This window comes from Cnephaeus nilssonii (genome assembly GCF_951640355.1).
Source record: "Cnephaeus nilssonii genome assembly, chromosome: 15".
In the NCBI taxonomy this organism is placed as follows: domain Eukaryota; kingdom Metazoa; phylum Chordata; class Mammalia; order Chiroptera; family Vespertilionidae; genus Cnephaeus; species Cnephaeus nilssonii.
The window spans coordinates 65,083,036-65,097,709 of record NC_137086.1 but is presented as its reverse complement, the minus strand read 5'-3'; positions in this window follow the sequence as shown (position 1 = coordinate 65,097,709).

The window sequence follows — 14,674 nt, the reverse complement described above, 5'->3', positions numbered from 1 at the left end:
TCCAGCAGCCCTGGCTGGGTAGCTCAGTTGGTTGGATCATCCTCCCATACACCAAAAGATTGTGGGTTCGATTTCTGGTCAGAGCACACACCTAGGTTTCAAGTTCAATCCCCAGTCAGGGCACATACAGGAGGCAGCTAATTGATATTTCTCTTGCACAGCAATGCTTCTCTATCTTCCTTTCTCTCAAAAAAAAAAAAAATCAATAAAACACATATTCTCAGGTGAGGATAAAACACACACACACACACACACACACACACACACACACACACACACACACGGCAAAGAAAACCAGAGTAGAAGCCATTTCTCCACAAACTGTACTTCAGGGAGAACCACCGGCACTGAACCTCCCTCTGCACTGAATCGCCTGGCTGCACTGTGTTCTGCCCTCTGAGCCAGTGCTTATAAAGGTTTCCTGGAATCCTATTTCAACCAATAGAACTGAGGCTTTCCCCATCCAATCAGAGCTGTGCAGCTTCAACCACCCAAAGTGGCTCTATTCTGTCCAATGAGGACAGTGCCTTTTGGACCAATCAAACTATGAGGATTTGGAGTCCTCATTTGCATGAAGACAAACCAATTGGGGACCAGGGGCAGGGACATCTGCCTGTATAAATTACCTCCTCTCTGGCTCTGGGAGCACATTTTCCCTTTCCAGCAGAGACTGAAGACTGCCTTTTAGAGCGGGTCAGGAGAGGGACCTGGCCCAGGGCCACCTGACCCCCAGGGCTGCTTCACATGCTGTTTTCACAGCCAAGCTTCACTGTACCCGAAGTTGGCATTGCATTTGCACCAATGACCATCTATTGACAAGATGTTAATGTAAATAAGACTGACTCCATCTTTGTACCCCCACCACCATTTTTTTTGTTTTTTGTTTTTCTATTCAAGGTTTCATTCTGTGGACTCTGACCTAACTAGTCTCTGCCAGCACCAAAGCCTCATAATTAATGATTCGCTGTGCCCTATAAGCTTACACGATACAAACATAAATGGCCTTCAGTAGTGGCCAGAATAGCACAGCAACCAAGATAAATACCAAACTAGGTGATGGCATCAATTGTAAGCAATTCTCTATCATAAGACTATCAGGAGGTATGGCCCCTGGCTCATGCTGTATTTTGTCCCTTTGCCTTGTCAATCAGTACTTTAGCTGGACTATAAAATAAACTATAATAGCTGTCTACCAGGGGAGATTAGCTATGGGGTCCTCTTCCACTCCAACTCTATCCCTGTAAGTAAGTTACCCCACAATAAACTGTGACAACCTATGGGGTTGCCTGCATCATTTTTCTGTCTTCAGATATCTTCACTGTACCACATTGAGACAGCTCATTAACAACAAAGAGCGTCTGAGAAACTATAATATTCTTGAGGTGCCTAAGAAAACCTAATAGCTGTGTGACATGGAGTCCTGGATGGGCTCTTGGGACAGAAAAAGGACATTGGGGAAAAACGAAGGAAATCTGATTAAAGTGTGGACTTAGGTAACAGTACTTATCTATCATTGTTGGTGCACCACAGCACTGTAAGGGGTTAGCAATAGGGGACAGGGTGTGAGGGACACAGTGATTCTGCATTAGCTTTGCAACTTAATCTAAATCTAATTCTAAAGTAAAAACTTTACTTAAAACGGAAAGGACGAATCGAGCTAAATTTACACTTGGGTAAAGAAAACTTATTCACCTGAATTCCTCTGAATTCTATCAGAAATGTAACCATGTGTTTGAAAGAGGGGCTCTGAGAAGTGCTTTAGGAATGGAGCGTGAGGCTCCTTCCCCAAAGCAGCCAGGTGCCAGTGGGATACCTATCACCGGAGCCGCTGGCCTGGGAGAGGGCTCACAGCAAGCGGGGGAGGGGCTGGGAGGCGAGTGTGCAATGAAGCAGGAGGGAGCATCCTTAAAGTCCGATTCCGCAAGCCTCCTGAGCTGTGAAACGCTTGGTGGGAGTGAGTTTTTAAATTTCAGGAGAAAACTGGTGGAGTTGGGTAAAGACAAAGGAATGAAGGAAATCGAGGCTTTAAAGACATTTTTGAGGATCGAGAATGACTTCAGTTCCCTGGAGATTAACAGGAGCCTTCCGAAGGTGCTGGGTCCCCCGGTCCTGTAACTGAGGGTTCCAGCGTGACAGACATGGATGGGATGTCAAGGGCAGACAGGACCCCCAGGTAATGTCTGGACACATATTGTTTCAAATTGCTGACCCAAACTGAAAATCATCTCTTCATGATCAGAGGTTGGGAGCTGTCCCAGACCATTGAGGATTTTCACTAAGTTAAGAGCATCACTCTGAGTCAGTGATGTTCCTTATCACACACACACATGCACACACACATATGCATGCATACACATATACACATGCACACACATGTCCACACGTCCACACATATATACATGTACACACTCATGCGCACATGTACACACACACACACACCATGGTCATGCGTTGGCCAATTCATAAAGCAAGCTAATGTCATTTTTGTTTTCTTGCCCTATCCTGCCTGTTTTCAGTGTCCTTCTCCCTCACTTTCCCTCGGACTTCATTTCTATGATCTTTTTTACATCTTCTATAAGTGACAGATACCATAATCACAGTAATTAAGTTTCATTGGCATTTACTCTAACATAATAAAACTAGTAGCCCGTTTGCACGAAGATTCGTGCAATAGACCTTCATTCGCCTGGCTGCCTGCACCAGTTTTCTGCCGGCACCAGGGACCCAGGCCTTGGCTGTGGCCACTGCCTTCTGCCTTTTTCAGGGTCGGGGCTTGGCCCCGGGCGATGGCCTTGGGCTCAGCGGCACCCAACATCCTTGCTAAGGATCACAGGAGCCGACCCCCAGTGGTTTCCTGCGATCCCTGAAGGCTGCCCACTGGTGCCCAAGGCCGGGAAAGCCTCCGCCCCAGACTTTCCTGGCCTTGGGCTCGCCGCACCCAGCATCCCTGCTACCGATCACCGGAGCCGACCCCCAGTGGTTTCCTGCGATCGGTGCAGGCTCCCCGCTGGTGCCCAAGGCCCGGAAAGCCTCGGCCCCTGGGACCCCCGGGAGGGGCCGGGCCACGCCCCCCCAGGTGGCCGATCGACCCCCGGACCCCCGGGAGGGGCGGGAGGGGCAGGACCACGCCCTCCCAGGTGGACGATCAACCCCGGGACCCCCGGGAGGGGCGGGAGGGGCCCGGACACGCCCCCCTAGGTGGCTGATCGCCCCAGGCACCCCCCGGGAGCGGCGGCATGGGCCCGGCCACGTCCCCCAGGGGTGCCGATCGCCCCAGGCACCCCCGGCAGTGGCTGAATGGGCCCGGCATCGCCCCCCCCGGGGTGCCGATGGCCCCAGGCACCCCCGGAAGCAGCGGCATGGGTCCGGCCATGCCCCCCCGGGGTGCCGATAGCCCCAGGCACCCCCGGGAGCGGCGGCATGGGCCCGGCCACTGGGCACCGCCATCTTGAACTTCTCAACGGCGGATATGCCACCCGGAGTCCCGCCCCCAGCCTCCTGCCGGCCCAATCGTGGGCATAGCGGAGGTGCGGTCAATTTGCATGTTTCTCTATTATAAGGTAAGATGGGGGGGGTGAGTAAATTAATTTCTGGTGCTTTCAGACTGTGTGATCTAACTTGTATTGGACAAGGTATTTGGGGTGGGCATTGGCATCAAAACCCTCATCAGTGCAGTGATTCCCCATGGGTCCCTGCACAGCAGCATGGGCATCACCTGGGAAGGGGTTAGAGACACACGTTCTCGGGCCTCGCCCCAGGCCTGCTGTGCGGGCAGCTGGGGCCCAGGAATCTGTGTCCCAACAAGCCTCCAGGATGCTCTCGCGCTCACTCAAGTTTGAGAACCACTGATCTAGGGACTCTGATTCTCCGCAAGGCCAAGCTGTGGGCTGGGGGTCGTGCACTCTGAAAGGCTCCAAAATGTGATTGCACATCACCTGGGAACTTAAACAGGCAGCCCCTGCCTGCGCCGCATTCCCCAGGCGTTCTGATTCCTACGTTACTTTTTTAAAAGCTCCCGAGTGATTGTAATGTGCAGCGATGCTGAGAACCCGGACCCGGGTCCAGCCCAGGCCTTGTCTTACCGTCCTCCTAAGGACTCGGGCTCAAACTGGAGCTGACAAGAGCAAGCGCCAGAATCCCTGGGAGGGCTCATAACCACCTCGGACCTCTGACCCGGCAGGTCTGGGATGCCGTGAACATTTCTGCGTTTCTGACAAATTCCCACGGGATGCTGCTGCTGCTGGCTGGGGACCACACTTTGAGAACACTGGCCTGAGGCTCAGACTTGAATGGCTAGCCACCCTCCACCCCGTCTTCCACAGGGGGGCGCGAGAGCAGCATCAGGCTGGATGTGCTTGGAAACACAGGCTGCCCCTCCCCATGGAGGCACGGCTCCTCCTCCGGCTTCCAGCCTCCTGGTGAGTCACACACACACACACACACACACACACACACACACACACACGTGGTCCGAGAATAATGGTCCCCGAGGTGTCCGTGTCCTGATCTCTGGCTCCTGTGACTGGTCTGTTACTTGTAAAAGAGACTTTGTAGATGCGATGAAGTAGGGATTTGAAGCGGGAGGTTATCCTGGTTATGGGGGCGGCCCAGGGGAAGGGCCCAATGCCAGGGTCCTCACAGGAGGGAGGCAGGGGGAGGTTACATTCAGAGGAGGAGATAGGGCAACAGAAATAAGATGCTGCTGGATTAGAAGAACTGCCGCAGGCCCAGGGGTTCAAGAAATGCAGCCCTGGAAGCCGTGAGCGGGAGGGATGGCTTCTCTCTAGGCCTCCAGAGCGCATGGCCCTGAGGACACTTCCATTTTGATCATGAAACTGATTCCCGACTTCTGGCTGCCGAGCTGTGGGAGAATAAATGTGTGTTGAATTAAGCCACCGAGTTTGTGGAAACTGGTTACAGAAGCCATGGGAAACTCTCTCTCTCCCTCCTTTCTCCTCCCTCTCCCACCTCTCCCTCTCCCTCTCCTCTGTCCTCCTTCTTCCCCTTCCCCTCCTCCCTCTGCTTCTCTCTCTCCTCCCTCCCCCCCTCCTCTCTCAGGCACACACAGCAAAAGGAGTAGGAAGCCCTGAGAGGAGTCAAAATTATGTACGAAGTTTTTCAATAACTCACTTCCTCTCCACACCCCAGTGAGTGGGAAAGGAGGGCATCAGCGGCATTCCCACTTCCCAGCTGAGGAAAGAGCTCACCCTCCGTCCATTACTGCCGCACAGGCCTTAGGAAATCCAGGGCTCACTCACAGACCTGCGGACACCAAGTCCAGGGCCCACAATCTGCAGCTCTCCCTCTGCCGGCGAAGCTCATCCCCCAACTCAGTTCCTTGTCTGAGAACAATGATGTGCTTTCTGCTTGTCACCTGCAAGGAGCTCTTGCCAGCGATGCCCTCTCTGAGCTGTTGCTCACGCCACGCGCTGGCGAGGACGAAGCCACCTCCGACCACTCGCATCACCATCCCAGGGGCCAGCTCTTCCGGCGGCCACCTCTCCCCAGCAGCCCGAGCATGTGTCTGGGGCATTAGGAAAGGAGTTGGGATGGAAGCAGAATGCTAACCCAAAACTGCCTTTCACTGTTCAAGCCTGTCGAGCCCAAGGGTTTTAACATGCCCCCGACCGGCCATCGCTTGTCCCTCTCCCCAGTTCAAGGAGCCCGTGGGTAGAGAGAGCGGCGTCCTGAAGCAAGCAAGGGCATGTCTGTAGCCTGCACCATGGACAGGACAGCGGGTGCTCCTCTGTCTCTGTGAGAGCGAAGGGTGTGCCTCAGGGGCTGGATTAGCAGACCTGCCGCGAAGGTGGAGGTCGGGACCCCATTGCTTCGATCAGGCTCTGACCACAGGACAATTCTCACCCCAGCAGACACGCACGTGACAGGGACGTCACAGCCATCCTTCATGAGGTCCCCCAACAACCCCATGAGGACCTCATGTTGCAGATGAGGGAGCAGAGGCATGGAGTCTTCAAGAAACTTGCCCAAGTCAAGCATCGGGGAACACAGGGCAGGGACTTGCACCCGCGTCTGGCCTGCGCTCTGATCTACCCAACACTCGGCTTTCCCATGACCCCTTCCCTCTCACACCTCTGCTCGCTGTCCCCCCTGAGAGCTGAGGAAGGAAATGCGATCCCTGCCTCTCACCCGCCACTCCCAGCCCCACTGCTTTCCACAGGAAGCCGTTAGTCCCACAGCCAAAGAGCACAGGAGCCGGGCGCGGGGGTGAGAGAGCTGCCGGACACCATACAAACACAGACTCAGAGGGTTCGCTGCGAGGCCCCGACTGTTAACCGTTTGCTAAATTGGGGATAAGAATGAGCCTAAATCCCTGGTTTTGTATTTAAGTTTTAACAAGGAAAATGTATTCCAAGTGCTTAGCTTACTGGCTGCCACACATAAGCCCCCAATAAACACCAGCGAGCATGATTCTGACACTAAGTGTTAAACAGCCCACACCGCCATGCTGAACACTGGGGTTTCCTGTTTTCTCTCTTTGCTGTAACACGTCCCCTCCCATTGCTCTCTCTGATGGTGTCCCACAGGTTCACCTTTTATTTTATTTTGCACGCACTTCAAAGGCCTAATGGAGGAGACATAGTTTGTGTTGCCTGTTTGGGGTCATGTTTGTACCCAGGCCACAGCTCTCAGGACAAACTGAGAGTTGGCATCCGACCCAGTCATAAATCAGGCTGATCCGATCAGGTTCTCTCTCGGGAGCTGGAAATCGGGAATCCGAGACTCTGACAGAAGGTGTTTCTTGAACTGAAGGTCTCACAGGATTGGAGCTGGCACACGCTATTGGGTAAATCGGATCCCCTTCGCAGAGCTGTGCGGCAGCGGTGCTGCCCTCTGCCGGAGGATGGCTCCTGGGTGGCCTCACTTACCTCCTGCCCCTGAATTCCTGGGAGACTGCCTGGGTGAACATTAGCTAATTTCTTTTTTGCTGAAGCCAGTTTGAGTGGGTTTCTCTTCCTTGCAATATACGTGTATGGACCAAAATTCCCAAACACTAGTAGGTGTGGAGAAGAATTCCACTCAGGTGAACAGTTTGCAGACCCTGATTAACAGCCTCTGGTAGAAACCAAAAGTGTGCCTCTTTTTATAGAGAAGTTTCCTGCCCAGGTGCCCAATGAGGTCCATTTTACTCAAATAAGGTTTTCAAATTCCTGCAATTCTGATTGGTCTGCATCATGAAGTTCTGATGGTTGTTATTGTGCATTCTGATTGGTCATTCTGAAGCACTTCTGATTGGCCAGTGCAGGTCTCAGTCCATTCCTTGAAAGACAAAACTAAGAACTTCCTTATAGTGTTTGAATCAAAGAGCAGGAGCTTAGCAAGTTCAGTCTATGGCTGTTCCCAGAAATGCAGGTGCAGGAGAGGGCTCTGCCAGCAACGGCCAATGGTCTCTTGTTATGAATTCGGGCCCAGTTAACGGCCAGAAGCCCCTTTGGGCGGGTGGATTTCCCTGGGGGTTCTCACTGTGATCAGCTTCGCCCCTCCTGCTGAGCATTGGAATCACTCTTGCCTCAGATCTTACCACTTAGATTAGAAGGGTCACCCAGTGCTTTGGTCCTGAAAAAGGGATCCACAGACACTTGGGGATCCCTTAAGCCCTTTAGGGGATCTGCAGAGTCAACACTTTCCTCATAATAATACTAAGCATGATGTTAAAAAGCCATGAATGGGTGAAGGATCTGCTCAAAGTGCAAAGTTGATCATTGGATTTTTACTGTGACAGTCTGAAAAGTTTATTGATATGGCTTAAGACTTCTTGTTGCAGCTAACCTTTAAGAAATCACCACATTTGAATACAAAAGTTGTGGTACATAATACAATGGCATGTTACTTGGCCATAAAAAAATAATGAAATCTTACCATTTGCAACAACATGAATGTCCCTAGAGGGTATTATGTGAAGTGAAATAAGTTAGTCAGAGAGAGACAAATACCATATGGTTTCACTTATATGTGAAATCTAAAGAGCAAAATAAAAGAACAAAGAAAATAGAACAGACGGATGGTTGCCAGAGGGGAGGTGGTGGGGAGCTGGGTGGAAAAGGTGAAGGGATTAAGAAGTACCCAGGGATTACCCAGGTTGTAAAGGGCAGCCTGGGACTGTGGCCGATAATATTGTAATAACTATGTACCAGGTGGGCACTTAAAATATCAGGGGGACCACTTTGTGAAATATGTGATTGTCGAATCACTATGCTGTACACCTGAAACTAATACAAAATAATATTGAATGTAAACTGTAATTGAAAAATAAAATTTTAGAAAAAAAGAAGCTACCACTTTTGAGCTTTGTGTAATGTCAAATAAGAATATTCATAGTTATCTGAAAAGAAGTATCTAAAGTACTCCTCTCTATTCCAACTACAAGTCTAGTAAGGCGGATTTTTTCATGCATTTCAACCAAAACATGTTTCAACAGACGCAGGAAGAAATACAAGAGTCCATCTGACTTCTTAATACTAAAATGTTAAGAAGGCTTGCAAAAATTAGAACAATGCTATAAATACATTTTATTAATGTAATGTACACTAACCTATAATGATTATTGTTTTAAATAAATTAACAGTTAAATGAATTTTAATTTCAAATATGGTAAATATTGATAGATGTGACCTATATAAACAAAGGCTTTGGGGGCTTCTCCATAATGTCTAAGATCAGTTCTGTGAATTATCTCCAGCCCAGGCTCTCTCCTGACTCCGGACCTACCCGTAAGATCCAGCTGCACATTGGGCAATGCCACTTGAGTGTGCCGCTGCTCTTTCAAATTCAATGCATTTGAATCTTCGTTTATCCTCTTAGTCATGTCTAGCTCTACTTCTGTACTCCCCCTCTTTATGAACGTGTCGCCATTCACCCAGTTGCTATAGTCAGAAACCTAGGAAGCATCTTGTTCTTCCCTCTATCTCGCTCTCCACAACCGTTCCCCAAGTCTTGCTGGGTCTATCTCCTTAACGCCTTGTGGATTCTGCGCACATGGCTCTCTGTCCCTACTATCACCATCCTAGTCTTCCTCCCTTCATCTCTCACCTGGAACATCTCAGTGCCTTCCAATTAGCCTCCCTGTTTTCTCTCTAGGTAATTCAAAACACTATAGCCAAAACGACTTTTTACTAGTAAAATTTACTTTCTATTCCTTTACCCATTTGTACAGCATTTTGGGAAAATTCCTCACCCTAAGCCTCGAGCTCATAAATTCACTGTTCAGTCATTTATTTCCAATATATCTAATTGGTTCTTGTTTGAAACCTTATTGTATTACTCTGAAGATACACATTATATTTTTAAAAAACTCTCTCCTATTAACTAAGTTTCCTTAGCAAGTTTTTCTGTGAAGTGTGCTGTCTTTCATAGTGTCAGTTTCTTTCAAATTTCCAGTAAATCTTGATTGTGTGCTTGGCTTTGCCCTTGGAAATCCCTGCTAGATTGTTACCCCTCCTCCCCCGGTTCCTGCTGAGGAGGGGAACAGACTAATCTGCTAGAGTTTATGATCCACATTGCTTTCCTGTGAAAGCAGAAGAAGCCCAGGCCAGGTCCCTAGGCCGGGTGACCCACTGCTTGACAGCTTTGCCTGATACCAGGTGACACCTGTCTTTCTGACCCGTCACTGCAGTGCATGGCAATAGAGGTGGTTTTGCTGAAGCCTAGCCCCGGCAGAGTGTGGGATATGAAGGAGTGGGCTTTCCACAGGGAGGGGGAGTCAATAAAGACATAGCTGAACTACCATCAAGCGACTGGACATCATTGCCATCTATAGGCTACTCCTTCCAATAACAGCAGAATACTATTCTTTCAAGCTCACCTGGAACATGTGCCGAGATAAAATATACTGTGACAAATTTAAAGAACTAGAAATCATATCATGTCTACTCAAGAACACAAAGATAACTGGAAAATCCCCAAATGCATGGAGATTAAACAATACTTTTTAAAAATATATATTTTATTGATTTTTTTTTCAGAGAGGAAATGAGAGGGATAGAGAGTTAGAAACATTGATGAGAGAGAAATATCGATCAGCTGCCTCCTGCACACTCCCTACTGGGTATGTGCCTGCAACCAAGGTACATGCCCTTGACTGGAATCAAACTTGGGACCCTTGAGTCTGCAGGCCGACGCTCTATCCTCTGAGCCAAACCGGCCAGGGCTAAACAATACTCTTTTAAATAACACACAATTTAAAGAAATATCAAAAGAAATTTTAAAATATTTTGAACTAAATGAAAATGAGAACACAGTTTATCAAAATTTGTGAGAGGTAGTGAATGTAATGCATGGAGGAAAATTTAAGCAGTGAATGCAAATATTAGAAAAGAAGAAAGATTTAACATAAAAATCTAAGCTTCCACCTTAGAAAACTAGAAAAATAAAAGGAAATTAAATCCAAAGTAAACAGAAGAAAAAATAATAGTTAGAGCAGGAATCAATAGAGAAAATCAACAAAACCAAAAGCTGATTCTTTGCAAAGATCCATAAAATTGATAAGCCTTTAGCTAGACTAACTAAGAAAGAAAGAGAGGACACAAATTACTAATATCAGAAATGAAAGAGGGGACATCACTATAAAGCTTATGCAAATTAAAAGGAGAGTAAAGGTATACTATGTGCACCTTTATGCCCACCAATTCAATAAATTAGATGAAATGGACCAATTTCTTGAAAGACACAATCTGATAAAATTCACACAAGAAGAAACAGACAATCTGAATAGGCCTAAATATCTTAAAGAAATGGAATCAATAATGAATAATTCCAAAACAGAAAGCACCAGACCTAGATGGGTTCACTGGTGAAACTTTACCAAAAAATTAATGAAGAAATTGCACCAATCCCCTACAATCTCTTTCAGAGAATGGAAGCAGAAGGAATACGTCCTAAATCATCCTATGAGCCCAGATTGCCTACTGCCAAAACCAGACAAAGACACTACACAAAAAGAAAACTACAGACCAATAGCTCTCAGAAACATAGATGCAAAACCCTCAACAAAATATAAGGAAATTAAATCCAATAATAGATAAATAGAATTATACACCACAACCAAGTGGGATTTATCCAAGACATGAAAAACTGGGTTGACATTCAAAAATCAATTAATGCAATCCATCACTTCACAACTGAATGTTAGGACTATGGTACCACACCTAATCTCCCTGGCCCTCCCCCTGGCTTCTACGACGCCCCTCCTCCCCGATTCTGGAGCACGACTGGTGTTGTTTCCCCTATTTTGTTTATACTCTCCTGTGGTCTCTTGTTCTAGGACCAGTTTTATCCTTAATTCCATCTCATTGCTTCTAAATTGGGGGCCTTTTCATTATCCTAGTATCTTCTAAAGAACAGATTTTTTTTATTTTTATAGAATCCAATTAATCGTTTTTTTATGATTAAAGATTTTTGTCTTCTGTCTCTGAAATCTTTTCTCTATCCAAAGGTCTTAAAGATCTCCATCTACTTTTTTTTTTTAATTATGATTTGAGGGTCTTTATGTAGGACTGTTGTCTATTTTGAGGTAACTTTGTATCCCCTTCCCCATATATATTTGTTTTTTCTTGAATCGTTGTCAAAAAGTTATTCTTTCTTCCATTGAATTATTTTGGCACCTTTGTTGAAGCATCAACATATATAGATTGGTTTATTTTTATACACTCACTGTGTTCCATTAAGCTACATTTTTATTCTTATACCAATACCACACTATCCATGTAGCTTTGTAATATAGCCTGAACTCAGATAGAATAAGTTATCCAACTTCCTTCGTTTTCAAAATTGTTTTGGTTATTATGGATCATTGTACTACTTTATAAATTTTAGAATTAGCTGGTCAATTCTTTCATAAAAGTCCTCTGGGATTTTTTATTAGGATGGTGTTGACAATCGCTTCACAAGGAAGGTGAGAATCTTTCCCCAAGACACTTCCATCTTCCCCTTCCACTGTTTGGAACATGGTTGTCACAAATTTTACTTCTACACATGCTATAAGCCTCACAAAATTCTTATTTTCATGTTAAACTGTCAGGGTTTTGGTTTTTTTTTTTTAAGAAAAAAAATAATCTCTTCTCTTTACTCACATATTTACCATTTTTGGTTCTCTCTTTTCCTTTCCAACAACCTGAGTTTCCCTGTGGTATTATTTTTATGTAAGCCTGAAGAACTCCTTTTAATATTTCTTAAAACATAGGTCTACTGGCAATTACCTCAGATTTGTTGTTGTTGTCTGAGGAAATCCATTTCACCTTCATTTTTTTTTTTTACTTTATTTTATTTTATTTTTTTAAATAAATCTTTATTGTTCAGATTATTACAGTTGTTCCTCTCCCCCCCCCCCCCATAGCTCCCCTCCACCCGGTTCCCACCCCACTCTCTGGCCTTACCCACCCCCACTATCCTCACCCATAGGTGTACGATTTTTGTCCAGTCTCTTCCTGCACCCCCTACACCCCTTTCCCCGCAAGAATTGTCAGTCCACTCCCTTTCTATGCCCCTGATTCTATTATATTCACCAGTTTATTCTGTTCATTAGATTTTTTTATCACTTGATTTTTAGATTCACTTGTTGTTAGATATGTATTTGTTGTTCATAATTTTTATCTTTATCTTTTTCTTCCTCTTCCTCTTCTTAAAGAATACCTTTCAGCATTTCATATAATACTGGTTTGGTGGTGATGAACTCCTTTAGCTTTTTCTTATCTGTGAAGCTCTTTATCTGCCCTTCAATTCTGAATGATAGCTTTGCTGGGTAGAGTAATCTTGGTTGTAGATTCTTGTTATTCATCACTTTGAATAGTTCTTGCCACTCCCTTCTGGCCTGCATAGTTTCTGTTGAGAAATCAGCTGACAGTTGTATGGGTGCTCCCTTGTAGGTAACTAACTGTTTTTCTCTTGCTGCTTTTAATATTCTCTCTTTGTCTTTTGCTCTTGGCATTTAAATTATGATGTCTTGGTGTGGTCCTCTTTGGATTCCTTTTGTTCAGGGTTCTCTGCACTTCCTGGACTTGTAAGTCTATTTCTTTCACCAGGTGGGGGAAGTTTTCAGTCATTATTTCTTCAAATAGATTTTCAGTATCTTTCTCTCTCTCTTCTTCTGGCACCCCCATAATTCGGATGTTGGTACGCTTGAAGTTGTCCCAGAGGCTCCTTACACTATTTTCATATTTTTGGATTCTTTTTGCTTTTTGCTTTTCCGGTTGGGTGTTTTTTGCTTCTTTGTATTTCAAATCTTTGACTTGATTCTTGCAATCCTCTAGTCTGCTGTTAGATCTCTGTATAATATTTTTTATTTCAGTCAGTGTATGCTTAATTTCTAGTTGGTCTTTTTTCATATCCTCGAAATTTATCGGCCTTTTCTAGAAAATTCTTGAAAAACCTTATAACCGTGGTTTTGAACTCTATATCCAGTCGTTTGCTTTCCTCCATTTCTGTCATTTGTGATCTGTTTCTTTGTCTCCGCATTTTGGCTGCTTCCCTGAGTTGATAGAGTGGCTTTGTGTGCTAGGTGTCCTATAGGGCCCAGTGGCTCAGCCTCCTCAGTTACCTGAGGTGGACACTCTTGGTGCACCACTTTGTGGGCTGTGTGCACAGTCTTGTTATAATTAAGCCTTGATTGTTGTTGGTATCACTGGGAGGAATTGACCTCTAGGCCAATTGGCTGTGAGGATCAGCTGTGTCTATGCTGGGAGAACTTCTGTGCTGGAGACACCCTTATGGGAGGAGACTTGCAAAAGCCTCTGTGCTCAGCTTGGATGGGGCGGAGTCTCAGGGCAGAGCAGACAGCATTGGCTTCTGTCAGCCCTGCCCTAATAGGCCCCTGTGTCTCAGTGTCCCGTGGTAATCGCTGCAAGCACCTCTGAGAGAAAGCTGCCCTCGAGTTCCGCCCACTGCCAGACAGTCCAGTTTCTCCCCGAATGTGTCTGGGTTCCCAGAGTCTCGCCCGGAACTGAAGTTCAGTGCAGTCGGGAGCTTTTGTCTCCCTCCCACTTGAGAAAGCCAACCACGTACTCAGTTGCCCACCCTCTCCATGCACACCTCAGTACCTCTGCCTTCCACTGTTCCTCTGAGTCTCAGTGTGCTTTTCTCTTTCCTTATAGTCCAGTTTCACCCCATATGAGTCTGGGTCCCCAGAGTCTCGCCCAGAACTGGAGTTCAGTGCAGTCAGGAGCTTTTGTCTCCCTCCTGCTTGAGAAAGCCAGCTGCGCACTCAGTTGCCAGTCCTCTCCATGCGTGCGTCTCAGTACCTCTGCCTCCTGCAGCTCCTCTGAGTCTCAGTGTGCTTTTCTCTTTCCTTCTAGTTGTAGAATTCCACTCAGCCAGCCTTCCTGTGATTCTGGATGATGTCCATTTTGTCTTTTAGTTGTAGTTTTGAAATTGTTGTGCAAGGCAGCAGTTTAGGTGTTTACCTATGCTGTCATCTTGGTTTCTCCTCACATTCATTTTTTAAAGACTTTTTCTGGATATAGAATTCCAGGTTGACAGGCTTTTTTTTTTTTCTTTCAGCATTGTAAAGACATCCTATTGTCTTCTGACTTGCATTGTTTCTTATGAGAAGTTGGTGATAATTCTTATCTTTGTTACGTTCTATGTAATGTTAATTTTTCCTCTGATTGCTTTTAAGATTTCTAGTTTATTACTGTTTCCAAAAATCTAATTAAGATGTACTTTG